We start from the raw sequence: 15,856 nt of genomic DNA, 5'->3' as shown, positions 1-15,856 counted from the left end.
ACTTAAAGTTGTCAAGGTTGCAGATCCCTGGCTTAGACCTTCCTGAGCTTGTGTGGGGCTGTAAAGACCTGGCTTTTCCATCAGTCACTGAGGCCTGGTGTTAATAGACATTGAATATGAGTGAAGATCTTTATATTTGATTTTTGTGTTTTAGAGGCCTTGACTGCTGTTGCTATTTCTTTTTTATGCTGTTTTTTTTACTGATTTCTAATGTGATTGTTGTTCGTATTTCTTTGCCACCCTTAATGTTTTAGTATATGGGGACCATATAAGGTGATAGACAGACAGGCAGGCAGGCAGGCAGACAGATAATATCTTATTGTAGTGAAACTAATTATTGCTTCTCTTTTCTTTGAAGGCTACAGTTATATCCACTCTGCTCATGTTGTCAACTCAAGGTGCTTTTCAAATAAAAACCTGCAGGCTTTTGCATTTTAAAAGCACAGGAAGGACTGTTTCCTACAATAGTGAAACAGTAAGTGGAAAACAAGCTATATGGGAGGCACATAATCCAGACATTTTTCTTGTCTTGAATGTGCTAGTATGATTCCAAGTAACTCATACAATAGCCAGTGTGATGTACTGACTAAACCAGTGTTTCAACCTTAACAACTTTAAGATAGGTGGACTTCAACTCCCAGAATTCCACAGCCAGCATGCTGGCTGAGGAATTCCGGGAGTTGAAATTCACATATCTTAAAGTTACAAGATTGAGAAACACTGGACCAAAATATCATACTAGGACTGGAGAGATCTAAGTTCCAACTCAACTTCATCCAGGAAGCTCAAGATATGATGCTAGGGCACCTACATCTAGCAGGACTACCCGATTCTGTAATAGCTTTGTTCCCTATGCCAGGGGTCTTCAACCTTTTCAGAGATTGTACCACTTTTAGGACATGACAATATTTGACTACCACCAGTGCTTAACAAGGGTTAAAAACTTGATGACTAAAAGAAAAGGGGGGATTTGGGTTTTACTGTTAGATTCATTTGTTGTTATAGAAATGGCTAGTTTATAATATGGAAAAGTAAAAAGTTGAGGTTCAATGTTAATGCTTCCTTCTACTGCAACAGAGAGTTGGAAGTCAATGCCTTTTCTTTTTCCCTTCTCCCCCTCACTTTTTTTCCTTTTTTCTTTCACCCTTCACTTGCAAAAGCCCCTCATTTTCTCTCTCACACTTCTCCCAGAAAGTATTCCCCCCCCTCTGTTTCTCCTCACCGCTTCTCTGACAAAAGCCTTTTCTCTTCTGTCTCTTTCTCCGGAGTTTTGTTTTTCTTTCCCTCTCGAGCCAAAATTGCCTCCTTTTATAACCTCTCCTGTCTCCGCCCCCCCCCTTCTCCTTTCTCTTCCAGGTGAGCAGGAAGTGCTGATCCTGGGGCCTTTGTCTCGGCCCAGCAGCCCTTCAGCTCCTAAAGACTTTTTCACGGCAAGTGCCTGCACTGCGCTGCTTTAGCTCGTTCCCTCCCCCACTACTCTTGTCTAGGCTAGGCAGGGTCGCGTACCACCTGCCACGTGCCAATGTACCACTAGTGGTATGCGTACCACTGGTTGAAAAGCCCTGCCTTATGCCATCCGTCTGGTAAACCATGCACATGTATACTGTTGTTTCTCTGTGTCATATAATATATGTGGGTATATGCATAATTCTGTATTTATTTATTTTTGTCATATTTATGTAGTGTATATTGGAGGTGATGACTCTTTGAGAGCTGTATGCAATGAAATTTCATTTTAATGTATGCCGATTAGTGTACATTCAAAGTGACAATAAAGTTATTATTCTACTCTACTCTACTCTACTCTACTCTACTCTACTCTACTCTACTCTACTCTACTCTACTCTATTCTATTCTATTCTACTATCTCTTAATCTAATTTATCCCACAGAGAGCTGAGGAGAAGAATGGAAGAGGAAATGCTAACAAACGTTGCCCTCTAATCTTGGAATATAGCTAAGATATAAATCTAAGGAATGAATAAGTAGAACAATAAATAAAGCATCTATTTGTTATCATATGGAAAACAAAACCTGGCAAAGAACTTCTTTCCCCTGAAATAGTCTTTGGCAAGGATGCCCTTTTAAGGCCTCAATAAGGCAACAAGGTTGTCTCCCTTATTTTCTAGCACAGTTTCCATCAGTGGAAACAGGAAGCTATGAATAACGCAGTTGGAAGTGTCTCCGGCCCTGCAAAACAGCAGGCTGGACGCAAGTTGTGTTTGTGGGGCCACAAGTTGTCCAGTGGCACTCTAAGGTTTACGGGTGAGGGAAAGAAAAGACATGGAGGTTACAGCTTTAGGAGTTTTCTGCTTGTGATAGGTTAACTAAGAACAGCTTTTCTCTCCTGGGAGACCAGAGACAGCTTCAATGAAAATCAGAGTAGACTGATACCTGCTGAACGGTCCCCGACTTTGGGGGGACATACCAAATGTTCACATTTAAAACCCTATGCCAATCTGAACCCCTTTCTTATGCCAGGTAGTTGATGAAGCCAAATGTTTGAATCAAAGGCAAACAGGAACGGCCGCATTTCAAAGCTTAGCCAAAATCCCATGCTGTTAATAAGACCAATCTGAGAGGGTCAAGCTTTGCAAAATTTTTGCTTGCAAACATCACCCATGAGCTGTTTGTGTATTATTTTGCAGCGTGCCACCTGGTTCCTGTTTTTTAAAAAAAGGGAGTGAGCCCCTTAAAACACAAGCAGTGAATGATGAGGATAAACAAGGATTGATATTAATTTCACACAGCATGTCCTTTTGCAGATGCAGAAAGAAACATCCTGTGATAATGTCAGGAGGTATTTAAGGGTATCGGTAGGGGAGGAAGGGATATAAAATTACTTAGAATTGCAATACCTCTTTTAAAGTTTGCCCCTGCCCTCTGTGGGTTGTGGAGGTGTAACCACAGTAACAGCAAATGTGTTTAATTTTGTAATGGGACTCTACTCTGTATGGGGTGCCTTCCATCAAGGTGCTAATTTTCTTGCCTCCAGTGACACAAAAATAAAAACAACACTTCCTTGAATTCAGCGACAGGGAGGAAGTGAGTTTGACTAAAAGTAGGGAAAGAAATGAATATATATATATATAATATGCATGATAAAATGAAAAAAGGTGTTAGGAAAGAGAAATTATAACAATAATTAACGATACTGAAATGATGGTCCTAATTTACTCTAATCGTCTTAACGAAAGATGGCCCTTCCTCTGCCATCTGTCAATCATTGACTTTGTCACTCCTTAATAAGAGCCCCAAAGATGTAATGCATAGTAGGGTTATGTTTTGCCTTGGTTTTGATAGAACAGGGGTGTCAAACTGGTGGACCACGGGCCGGACGCATCACACACAAGCCATGTCATGTGACACGATCGAATTTGACATCCGTGAGATATCTTTAATTTACAAGATAAAGATTGTCACTTATACTGTCTCCAATTCAAACCACTGGGATGCTCTGTCTCAAGATAAACAGCTGGGTAGAAATGAAAGCAACTCCCTCTTCCAAATTATATTTGTGATTATTTATTTATAATCCTACTATTCTGAAATGCCTTGGCAGAGATGCACAGTATTTGATTCAGTGACTGCGAGATGACTGCATTGAAATCACAACTATCTTTGCAAGCACCATACCATCAGCTGCTCCAATCACAGCAACTTGGGAACAGTGTTTGAGAAAGTGAATCCTTTACTTCAGTTATTGCCTTTAATAATTTTTTTTTAGTGGGGTTTTTTAAGGGTATTTTAAGGATAATTTTAATAATCGGCCTTCTTAAATATTTCCTTTTAATTCGGTTTTTAATATAGATGTCATTGTATTTGTATTGTGGTTTTTATGAGGCTGTTAGCCGCCCTGAGTCCCATGAGGAGAAGGGCGGGGTACAAATTAAATTTTATTTATTTATTTATTTATAATAATTATTATTAATGCTCTTAAAAGTAAAACATTATTGGGCTGTGCATATGTTTGAAGGGTGTCTTTGCTTAAGCAAAGGTTCAACCCAGCCCCTTAACACCTAGCTTCTAAATGTGAAGTGAAGCAGCTGTGTGGCATTGTGTCCTCCACAGACTTCCTCAACTTCCCATAGGCTCGACTAGCACCTGCAAGCACAAGAAGGGAATGCAGAGGAGTTGCTCCTGCACAGAGGTCTTTTCCAACTTTTATAAGTGTCAGGAAGGCAAAGAAGATGTTGTGAAATGACAGTATCTGTATCTAGTTCACTTCATCAACACTGTAGTGTGAATTTCCAGGTTGAAACAAATCAAAGATGACTTGCAAAGAAGGTATATGCTTTAGAACAAAATGGAATCCAGTGCGCAGTTCTGTAATATTTCTTATAGTTCTGGCATTGATTTACTTTTTTAACCTTAATGGATTTTTTCAATCAATAGTTTAGAAGACATACAGTCGCAGGCTGGTCCCAACATGTGTTGATGATGGCATCAGGTTGATATACTTAGTTTTGAACAATTCTTGAACAATTCTTCTTTTTAAACTTTTTCTGGACACTAAGATTATTTGCCTATCTCAGGGGGGGTATCAGAGTTGAAGAAATCCCTAAATATACAAAGAATCCTAGGGCATCTTAAAACTTGTCCAATACGTATGACATAAACTTTCATGAAACAACAAGAAAATATTCATACATTTACATACATGTATCTATGACATCAGAAGAAAAGACATCAAGAAAAGGGAGATTTTGTGTCCTGAATCAATTTTGGAAACTAAGTACATTTGAAATATTGCCTTTGCTTTGTAGAATTTACTTTGCACATTGTACTTTTTGCACTAGTATTCCAGGTTTTAGATTTAATTATGGGGAAGGGCCAAAGACTTGCAATATAATGGATACCAAGGTTCTTCTTCAATCTGCAAAAATATTTCTTGAACTATTGAAAATCTTTTCTAATTTCCAGTATTTTGGGGCAGTATCATCCAGGTATATAAATAGATATTGTGGTCATATATAGATGAAAAAGTTTACTTAAACTGAAAATTTATCATAAAGCATAGAAATGGATCAAAGCATAACTGGCATTTGATGCCCAACTTGACCTCCCTTCACATTCCAATAATATGATTGCAGCCCTCTAAACTTCAGAGTTACCTCCCTTCTTTGCTAGAAGAAACAGGTCCTTCATGTTACTGCACAACTGTCAAAAGAGAAGGCTGCCAATAAGATTGGAGGAAACATAGGACACCTACAAATTTTCCTTAAAATCTAAACGTGTCCATGAGAAAGGAATGGCTTCCAAAACGTGAACTGGCAAACCATAATGAAGAATGGTGTCAATGCTGCTGACATCGGATGTTCTTGCTTTGACAACATAGGGAGATGAAGCCTTTTTTTTTCTATGCTCTACTCTTAGAATTAGATGATACTGGGGGGGGGATTGTGATGGGAGTTAGTTAGTTAGATTGTGATGGGAGTTAGTTAGACATAACAATTCAGGGACTTTTGAAATAAGAGATGATAAAGAAATGGCGGTTGGAGAACGGGAGGGAAAGCTTGCATATCAAACTAATTGGAGAATGTGATTTATGACTGTAAATTAGGGGAGTGAATTGTGTTTTGATACTATGTGTTTAGGGGAGGGGAATTCAGATTTTGGCTTCGACCATGTATGTGCCGAAGCTATGCTACTCGAATAAAGATTCTTTAAGGTAAACAATGCCTTGAAGTACTTTGAAGAGTTTTATTTGTCGGAACCATGACAAATGCCTCATAGAACTTCTCAAACTGGGTTTAGTCTTGGTAACCTCTGCAGCTACGGCAATCCTTGTCTCTTTCAATGGCCATGTTCTTTCCCCGCTGTGGAGCAAGCTAATGGTCTTTTTAGCAAGCAAGGGAGATTGCGTTGCAAATGGGAGGGTCTCAGAATTTCTTTGTTCCCCACAAGTTGCCTCCAACAGCATTTGAAAGAACAGCAGTAGGCATTGGCTTGAAGGTACATTGAAGGTTGAAGAAGGGAGGTGAAAAGTTTGATACTTTTAATAACAGCAACGGATGACTTTCCTGGTTAAAATAAACATACCGTCATGACATCTGATCGTGCTGGTGATAAGTGTTCTTTCTTTTGAGTCTATCTGCACCTGCTGGCAGATAGTTGGTGAATGTTCATAGTCTTTCTCATGTGATCCCGGGAAAAGAAGGACTCAGAACTTTTATATATTTCATATAATAGCTTTGCCTAGATGTCACCCACAAATTAAGGCTACGTTTTCACTGTATGATCTGTAAACAAGGTTGATATCAACGTTATTCTGTAAAGAAAAAGCTAAGGCTTGTAAGAGGAAGCAGAGGGGTCCTTTAGAATGCACACATAGCATATGTAATAAATAGAAAATGTAGAAATATGCCCAAACCACAAAAACATAGCATGTTCTGTCTGAGTAATTACTACCACCTGCCTTTCCCTCTTAGAGAAAACATCATGCTGCCACTTTTTAGCACAAAAATTAATGGAGCCAATCAGGGAGAGATATAAACAAAATTGACTCAGAAACACCTGCACTTCATTACATTTTTTTTAGAAAATAGAAAAAAAAATCAAATACGAGTATATACGTTTGCATTTTAAATGCTGCCAGAATTCATTTACTGTTTAACTAGAATTGGTTTTCTGCCTTTTGGTTTTTCATGTCATGTGGTCCTTGGTGGGAAAGCAGAAAAGGGAAAAAATGCAGATCTCATTACTAGATGCTTCAAATGTATCTAAAAGGTAGACACCAAAAACGAAAGAGAGATACGGTAAGACAAAGGTTGACCCAAATATGATGCCATGTCCTTCTTATGAAGGGGGAAAATAATAAACTGCTTCTAGGTCAGGGGTAGGCAACCTCGACTCTTTTATGACTCGTGGACTTCAACTCCCAGAATTCCTGAGCCAGCACGGCTCAGCTTAGAAACTCTACCTTTCCCCTCAGCATGGCTGGCTCAGGAATTCTGGGAGTTGAAGTCCACGAGTCATAAAAGAGCCAAGGTTGCCTACCCCTGTTCTAGGTTGTCAGGGCCAAAGAGTAGCAAGTGTTGGTTAAAGAAAAACAGGGTCAAAATCAAGTCAAGGGAAATCAGTTTGTCATGTTGGAGAAATGAACATAGAAGCTCCAGAATTGAAAGGCCGGAACAGCATCTGCCAAAAATCATGCTGTGAGTTGTATGCCACAGCATGTAATCAAGTGCTCCAGTAGCCTAGAGAAGAAAGAAATTTGGAAGATAAGCAGCTGGCTGCCTTTTTTCCTTTTCTTTTTCCTTTCCTTTCCCCTTTTCTTTTCTTTTCTTTTCTTTTCTTTTCTTTTCTTCACTCCTTCCATTTTTCTGCTGATGGCAGGCAATGAATTTAACCTCCTTGGAGGGTAAATCCACTATGAGTACAATGGAATCCATCTTTCTGAAGAGTAGCAAGGATGTAGCTAAGTCGGAAGATAGAAAACACCAAGAACTGGGGGAATCTGAATAGTCAACAATAACCCCAAAAGAAGCCCTGACTGAACCTGGACTCAGCAACAGATCAGAGCTGTCAGAAATGGCATAGATTTACTTTGACAAAGTAGCTTAACAATAGAATAGAATAATATAAAACTTTATTTGGCCAAGTGTGGTTAGACACACAAGGAATTTTCTCCGGTACAGAAGCACTCAATCTATTGCAAAGCAACAGAGAAAATAATAATAACACTGGAGCACCACTTGAACGCCATCAGCCTTGACAAATTCAATATCAGTCAATTGTAAAAGGTGGCTTTACTTGGAACATCTTGCATCCTGCATTGATATCTGTAACACCATCAAACATCCACATCTGCCTATCCCAAGTCCTTGGGAAGTACTCAATAGGTAGATAAAAATAGGTAGATAAAAATGCCAAATCCACTCTGGCTGACTGTGCAACGAACCATAATAATAATATGGTTTGGCTGACTGTTGCATCATACCCAAAAAGACTTGAGGCTGTAATTTCTGCCAAAGGTACTTCAACAAATTACTGAGTGAGGAGTCTGATTTTCTTATGCCAGGGGTCTTCAAACTTGGCCCTTTTATGACTTGTGGACTTCAATTTCCAGAATTCCTCAGCCAGGCATGCTGGCTGAGGAATTCTGGGAGTTGAAGTCCACAAATTTATTAATGAAGTTAATGGATAAAATGGAATAGTTCTTCACGTGATGCATTAACTGAAATCAATATCAGGTCTAAAATACAATAAGACAGCATTATGAAATATAAATCTGGCACTGACTGCTACAGATATGTACGGCAGTAGTTTGTTAAATGCCAGTTGCCAAGGATCAGGGGTGGGAGGGCCTACTGCTTTTGCAGGACTATCCTGCTGATATTCTTCAATTGATTTTGCCATTTTAAATTGGCCTTTTATGGTTTTTAAAGTAGAATGATAATCCTCCATTGTTTTGGCATTGCTATAGCTACTATCACAAATTGTATAATTGTAATTTTGTAAGGAACACAACGAGACACAGATTTGCACAGGTAGCTTAATTAGGCATTTTCCTGGAACAAAATATCCCCACCCTAAACAATTCTATATCAAGTATAGTTTTGTTCCTAGTGCCAGAAAATAAGAGAATAAGAGCCATTATTCAATACTAATAATAAGATCACACTTCTAAAATCATAACATTTCTTCCCCAAAGACTAATGCAAGGGAAAGGGGCATTTTCATCTCTCTACAAACTAAAACTTTATTTAAATCTCGGGACCCAAATCATTAAGCCTATTATTTTACTAATGTGTCACTCTCTGGTGAAGTTCTATACCAGCACTACTTTTAAATGAAAAATAGGTTTGTGTTCCTAATAAATCTGAAATTAATGGTTTTAATATCATCTCCTTTATAAACAATTAGATTTATGCTTCAGTTGTGAAGCCCCGAAATGGTCATTGTTTCTTTTTCAGTCACTGCTTGCCATTCCACATGCTACAACTGCTTTAACAATTTTGATATTTTAGAAGTACATACAACCTGAATTCTAGCACAGTGCATGCCTCTGTGGATAGGAAAGTTATTAAACACGGGAAGAGTAATCATATCAACTGTATTTCATTAATTACAACTAACTCTCACTCAATTTCCATCTTCATTAAATTAAGTCAAATATAGTTTATCCATTCACTTGCCTGTCTGGGCCAGGCTATCTGCTCCCCCCCTCCCCTAAATGTGGAAAAAAGATGGCTTCAGCATTAGAGCACAAAGCAAACAGCAACTTGGCCAGAGATGTTTGCAGGGGGAATCCAAAAAGTCATGATAGTGGCTGTTACCACACAATCAAAGCTTCCATCCTTTTTATGTCCTTTGTATGGATGGCACATGTGCTGAAGTCACAGACACCATTTTGACTTTTGTAACAGCTTAGGTACTTCTCGTCTTGCTAATCTTAATTAAAAACGAGAGAGAGAGCGAGAGAGATGGAGGGAGGGGGAGAGAGAGAGGGGGGAGGGAGGGAGAGAGAGATTCAGTGCTGTATACTTTGGCACTTTAAAATAATTTAAATCGGGGATAGGCAACTATGGCTCCTTTACGATTTGTAGACTTCAACTCCCAGAATTCTGGGAGTTGAAGTCCACAGGTCATAAAGGGGCCATTGTCACCCACTCCCAACTTAAATCATAGCCTCTACATGACAATATATAGAATGTGGAATTGCCATTGAGTTGGGAAGAAACACTAATTTGTGGGAGAAAACTGCCCAAGACTTTGACTCTAGACATTTCCCCATAGTTTTCTTATTTAAAAATGGTCTCCATTTCCCAGCCTTTATCTTCTTCCACATAAGGCCAAGATGGAGGCAGATTAAAGTGCCTATTTGCCCAAAGCCTGCAATATTCAACTGTCACTTTCAGCAAAGTTGTCAAGAAGCTGCAACCGTAGAGGGAGCTGGGGAAGGGAGGGGGGAAGGGGACCCATTGTGCAAATTAGATGGGTACGAGCACTTTGTAAACAAGCTATTAAATATATGAATCATGTACCTCATTCATCTCAAAATGTTCAACCTCTGCTGACAGGATTTTGTAACACTGAATAAATTAGGAATGCATTTGGCATGTGGTGCTGTTTCCTTCTTCACTTTCTCTCAAAAACAACACCCCACATCTTCCTGATTCTTCAGCTTATTTCTGGTGGGGCTTTTCTTTCCTTTTTTTGTCTGTCAAGAGCATACTTTTTTCATAAATTATAGGTGAAAAGAGTATTTAGACAGAATTTAAAGTAACTGAATTATTTAGAGCAGAAATGCCATCCACAAATGTATAATTTATTCCCAGACTGTATAATGCTACTTCAAGCAGTTAGCATTGGTGAGGGCAAGGTAGGATATTTTTAATCATTCTCTGCCTGAGAAATCAGAAGTATCAGACTGAAAATATTTTTGTGGATCTGGCCAGGGTCAAGTTGTGGCACCTAGATAAGGATAGGAAGTTGAATGTAATACAGGTAGTCCTTGATTTACAACCATAATTGATCCCAAAATTTCTGTTGTTAAATGAGACATTTGTTAAGTGAGCGTTGCCCCATTTTATGGCCTTTCTTAACATCAGTTGATAAGTTAGATACCCGGTTGTTAAGTGAATCTGACTTCCCCATTGATTTTACTTGTGAGAAGGTCACATGACCCTGGGACACTGCAACTGTCATAGATACCATGTTTCCCCAAAAATAAGACCCCTCCCGAAAAATAAGCCCTATCTTGATTTTTGGGGGTGGGCCTAATATAAGCCCTACCCCAAAATAAGCCTGGGGGTGAGCATGGCCAGCACAAGCAGCGGCGAGCGCGGGGGGACAACGATGTCTGGCAGCAGCCACAGCCTGCCGGCCCCTTGGCACAGTGCAGGTAAGTTTGTGCGCAGAGATAGAGGTGGGAGGAAAGTGTTTGGGCACCTATGGGGCGTTTGGAACCCAGCGATTCGCTCAATTTCCAAGCACCCCATAGGCACCCAAACACTTTTCCCCCAAACAGAGATCTGACGGAGACTGGAAGGACTGTCTGCTTGCAAATGGGGCGCTTAGAGATGGAGCTAATCGCTCTATTTCAAAGCACCCCATTTGCAAGCAGACGAAGCTTCCAGTGTCCATCAGATCTCCATTTGAGGGAAAAGTGGGCGCCTATGGGGTGCTGGGAGAGCTCCATCCCATCCCCTGCCTGCCTGGCCTTGTGGCAGTGGCATGGTGTGGCAGTCATGCGGCCTCCTGCTGGATGGGGCTGTTAGTGCCACTGCCGTAAGGTGAGGCAGGTGTCAGGAAAAAAAATAAGACATCCCCTGAAAATAAGACCTACTGCCTCTTGGAGGCAAACAAAATATAAGACCGGGTCTTATTTTTGGAAAAACACAGTATGAATTAATTGCCAACCATCTGAATTTTGATCATATGATCATGGGGATGCTGCAAAGGTCATAACTGTGAAAAACGATCATAAGTCACTCTTTTCAGTGCCGTTGTAACTTTGAACAGTCACTAAATGAACTGTTGTAAATCGAGCACTACCTGTACATTGGTATGGTCTATCTTTTGCACCAGCAGTGGGAATATTCTAGGACAATGCAGGGAAACAAATATAAGATTTTAAGAACATTTGGGATAGGTTAGTTTCAGGCTGTCGGGGGGCCCAGGCCAGTTCTTTTCCATTACATACCTTGAATCTTGTTGCTCATTTTACCACCCACTCATCCACTAATCTGCATCTTTCACACAATTTGAGAGAGCAAGGTCACTTACCTTACTGTTCATGCTTACCCAAAAGTTTCCACAAAGTTCTCATTGGGTTCTAGTTGACAGCTATCAAAATATACTTTTGAATCTATAATTTGGAAGAAGATCTATGAAGAAAAATGGTTATTTTTTTTAAAAAAACATAAAGCCAAGTTTTCAAATGCCCTTTTTAATATTTTTTTTAAAAAGATAAATTTGGGAGAAAATGAGAGAAAATTAATTTATGGGAGAGCATGGAGAAAATGCAACGCTGAATAGGTTCACCCATTCCTAAATACCTTTTGAGTCAATTATGTTTTGTTTTGTTTAGCAACCTCTACTGAATTCCCTGCAGTTTTTTTTTTTAAATTAAGAGAAATTATCACTGAAGCCTATCATTGGTTTATTTCCTTAGCTTGACAATTCATTCTATTCTTACCTGTCCATTTTTGAGCTTAGATTTATGTAATTCTTATCTATCTGTACTCCTATACTACCTACCTACTGAAAGACCAGATCCATTCTACTGATCTCTCATGATATAGTTCCTTGTTATCAGTGTGTGTGTGTATGTGTGTGTCTGCCTCTGTGTGTGTGCACATATGTATACAGGTAGTCCTCAACTTACCAACAGTTCATTTAGTGACCATTTGAAGTTACAACGACACTGAAAAAAGGGACTTATGACTGTTTTTCACACTTACAACCATTGCAGCATCCCAAATGGTCATATGATCGAAATTCAGATGCTTGACTCATAGTTATGACAGCTGCAGTGTCCCAGGGTCATGTGATCATTCTTTGCAACCTTCTGACAAGCAAATTCAATGGGGAAGTCAGATTGACTTAACCACCGTCTTATTAACTTAACTTCAGCGATTCACTTAACAACAGTGACACAAAAGGTTGTAAAATGGGGCTAAACTCAATAATAATAATAATAATAATAATAATAATAATAATAATAATAATAATAATAAAGTTGGAAGGGACCTTGGAGGTCATCTAGTCCAACTCCCTGTTCAGGCAGGAAACTCTATACCATTTAACAAATGTCTCACTCAACAACAGAAATTTTGGGTTCAATTGTGGTCATAAGTCGAGGACTATCTGTATATCATCTAAGTCTGTTCATCACTGAGGGTCTTGGTAATTGCTCTGGACATCAATTCTTGGTGCTGGCACATGCTGCATGTCAGATTCTCTCTCTCTCTCTCACACTCACACACACACACACACACACATTCACACTGTTCTCCTTTATCTGGCATTTCTTTTTGCTCTGGCTCCCAGCTGCAAACACAACTGCAAACACAGCTGCTTAGAAGTCTCTGGGCAGACAGGGTCATTGCAAAGGGAGGTGGGATGCAAAAGAATAAAAAAAAAGATCCCCTTCAGGAATGGATTGGAGTGGGGAGAAAACTAAGGGATTAGCATATTCCTCTTTTCCATCAAAGGTATTTTAGTCCTTAAACTAGTCAGCTAAATAGGAAACGTAGGCATTTTCTCCTAAGGATAAAATGTAGGAAGCAGAGAAGTGAGCGAAAAGTTAAATTAAGAATATCTCCATTTCTCTTCACCAGCAATTTCTCCCCATCAGCATCCAAGATGCTAGGATTGGAGCAACCATTAGTAGCAGGAGTCACTTTGATTTAAGGGAAGATTTCTTAGTCACTAAATATGATATCTTCCCTCCTTAGCAATATATTTATTATGCTAGGAAGCACTAAAGGTATTATTTTAAAAATTCTTCTCATTATGCTCCTGAGTTCCTGAATTGCATTCCAGAGCTAAAGCTCCACAGTAGAATTTGAATCAGGAACTGGATGTGTTAGACACCTCCATATGCCACAAGTGAATTATTAACCATTCCAAATTATCCCATTTTACTCTGTGTTAGAAGCTGATGCCAAGTTGGAGCTCAGCCCTATCAGAAATATTTTGGAAAAGATCAGAGTATTAACCACTCTGGGACGTACAGTATAATTTGGAAAAGCCTGCAAGAGACCATCTGAAAGGATGCATATTTCATTTCCTATTAATAACCCAGGTTTCATATAAGCTTCACCTGTTCACGTGGAAAGCAATAAATTTTGGGGACTTCAAGCATCTCAATTCTACAACTTGAAAATCCCTGCACTGGTTTCTATGAAATTTGGAGTTTCATCGTCTCATAATTATCTAATGCTTTTTGCATATTTGGTTCCATTCCTAACACACCCACACTGTTACGTTTTTCTTCCTGCTGAATAATGAGATAATGAAGCTCTAGAATTTCCTAGTAACATTCAGGAATTGGGAGCAAATTAGGATAAATTACCACTGGGGTCATCACCAAGTGAGCTGGGCTGTTTTCTGAACTACATATTCAACTACTCTGTGGATTGGGCAGTTTTTGCATAGAATCTCTCTGTGTTTTTTAGAAGAAGAGTGCAAAAAATAGGGGGAAAGTATAAAAAGTTGTCTCCAAGCATTTCGAATGACAGGTAAAACTTCAGTCTGAGAAGCTGGCCATGCCAAATTAGTATTTTGAATACAGCAACTGTATTTCTTTAGGAAATAAGGAAATGATAGACCCATAGTCAATTATTTATTCTATTTGTTACAGTTCCAGTCTCAAAATATTGGAAGGAGGAAAATCTATAGGGCAATCTTTTTTACTAGCACTTGAAACTTGGTTTACATCAAATTCAGTCCCATCATAAAAAGGGCTTTAAACCTTGGGTATTTCTGATATGAATGTGTGTGCATGGATATGGTTATCTACTCCAGCTACATTCATATTATTTAAGTGTAATTACAAATTCCCAATGTGAGAAAAACACATTACCAATTAACCAAGCTGAGAACTGGCTATCAGATAATTTATGGGATTCTGGGAAGACTGGTTTTGCTCAACAACATTTTTTTTCCTTTCTTTCTCCATTTTTTAAAATCTATTTTCTTTCTGTTTTTCAGTCCACTTGCAAACCACTGGCACTGAAAATGGATTTGAGATAGCCTTTTAGAGACTTATGGCTGTTCAGAAGCATGCAACAAGACTGAAATTAAGTTCAAAGAAATGCTGATTAATCTAAAGTACACTGATTACCTGAAGTGAGCCAGGTTCAAAGCCATATAGGCCAGATTTCTTTTTCTTCCAGAGCTATAATCAAATGATTTTAGTACAGATTGCCATCCAAAATAGTGAATACTTTGATGACACAATTTCTTGAAGATCAAAGGTTGATAGATGTCACAGTTAAGTAGGACTGAGCATGATGCAAAAATAAAATCTGTGCTCTTAACCCTGTTTTGAGTCCTATGATGTATCATTTGAATGTGGTAATCTTCCTCATAATGCTTTTGACATGGCTTTTTTTTCTGAATTTTTAAAACTGTTTAGAGCTGAACCAAAACTATTTGAGGGAAAAATTTCTGGTTACTCCTCTCTCTTTAATTCTTTGAACACTCATTTGGGGGGGGGGGGGAATTAAGCCATTTGGTCTCCATTGTCCTTCTGAAGAATTATTTGCCCTCAGTGACATAATCAAATCTATATAGTACAATGGTTTTGTTGTTACTGCATAAATCCTATTGGCTAGGATAATTTCTTACTTATTTCCCTTGATATATTGTCTTAATGTATTCATTATTCTAGAAAGGGGAAAAATAGCAACTAAGGTTAACAGCAACTCTGACCCAAATATTGAATAAATAATGCCCATATTAAAGTGTATTTTGAGGAAAACCATTCTATTGCTATCTCTGATGCTCATTGAAAGGGATTAAAAAATCAAGATTATTAAAATCTCACCTAGTTTGAAGATGTATATGATGTCACATGGACATACAAGGGGACAGGATTTTGAACATGCTGCCACAATTGCCATCTTGACTTTTTTTCATTCCATTGCCTATCGCAATGATGATGAACCTACGACATGTGTGTCACAGATGACACAACATGTCCTTTTTGGTGATATGCCCAGCGTCTGGTCCCTATGGAAGTTGCACAAAAGGGTCCCACTCTCATGCAGCCTCTGAAGCCTCCAAAAAGCATGTGAGAATGATATATAATTTCTCACTCTTTTCGGTTATCTTGCTGTAAATTTATTCTCATATGAGTTAACTATGAGCTAACTAGAAGAGGAAAAAGGAATATGGGAAGA

This window comes from Protobothrops mucrosquamatus, unplaced genomic scaffold (genome assembly GCF_001527695.2).
Source record: "Protobothrops mucrosquamatus isolate PMUCROS unplaced genomic scaffold, P.Mucros_1.0 scaffold505, whole genome shotgun sequence".
NCBI classification, from domain to species: Eukaryota; Metazoa; Chordata; class Lepidosauria; order Squamata; family Viperidae; genus Protobothrops; species Protobothrops mucrosquamatus.
The sequence above is the reverse complement of the archived record's forward strand: the minus strand, read 5'-3'. Positions refer to the sequence as shown.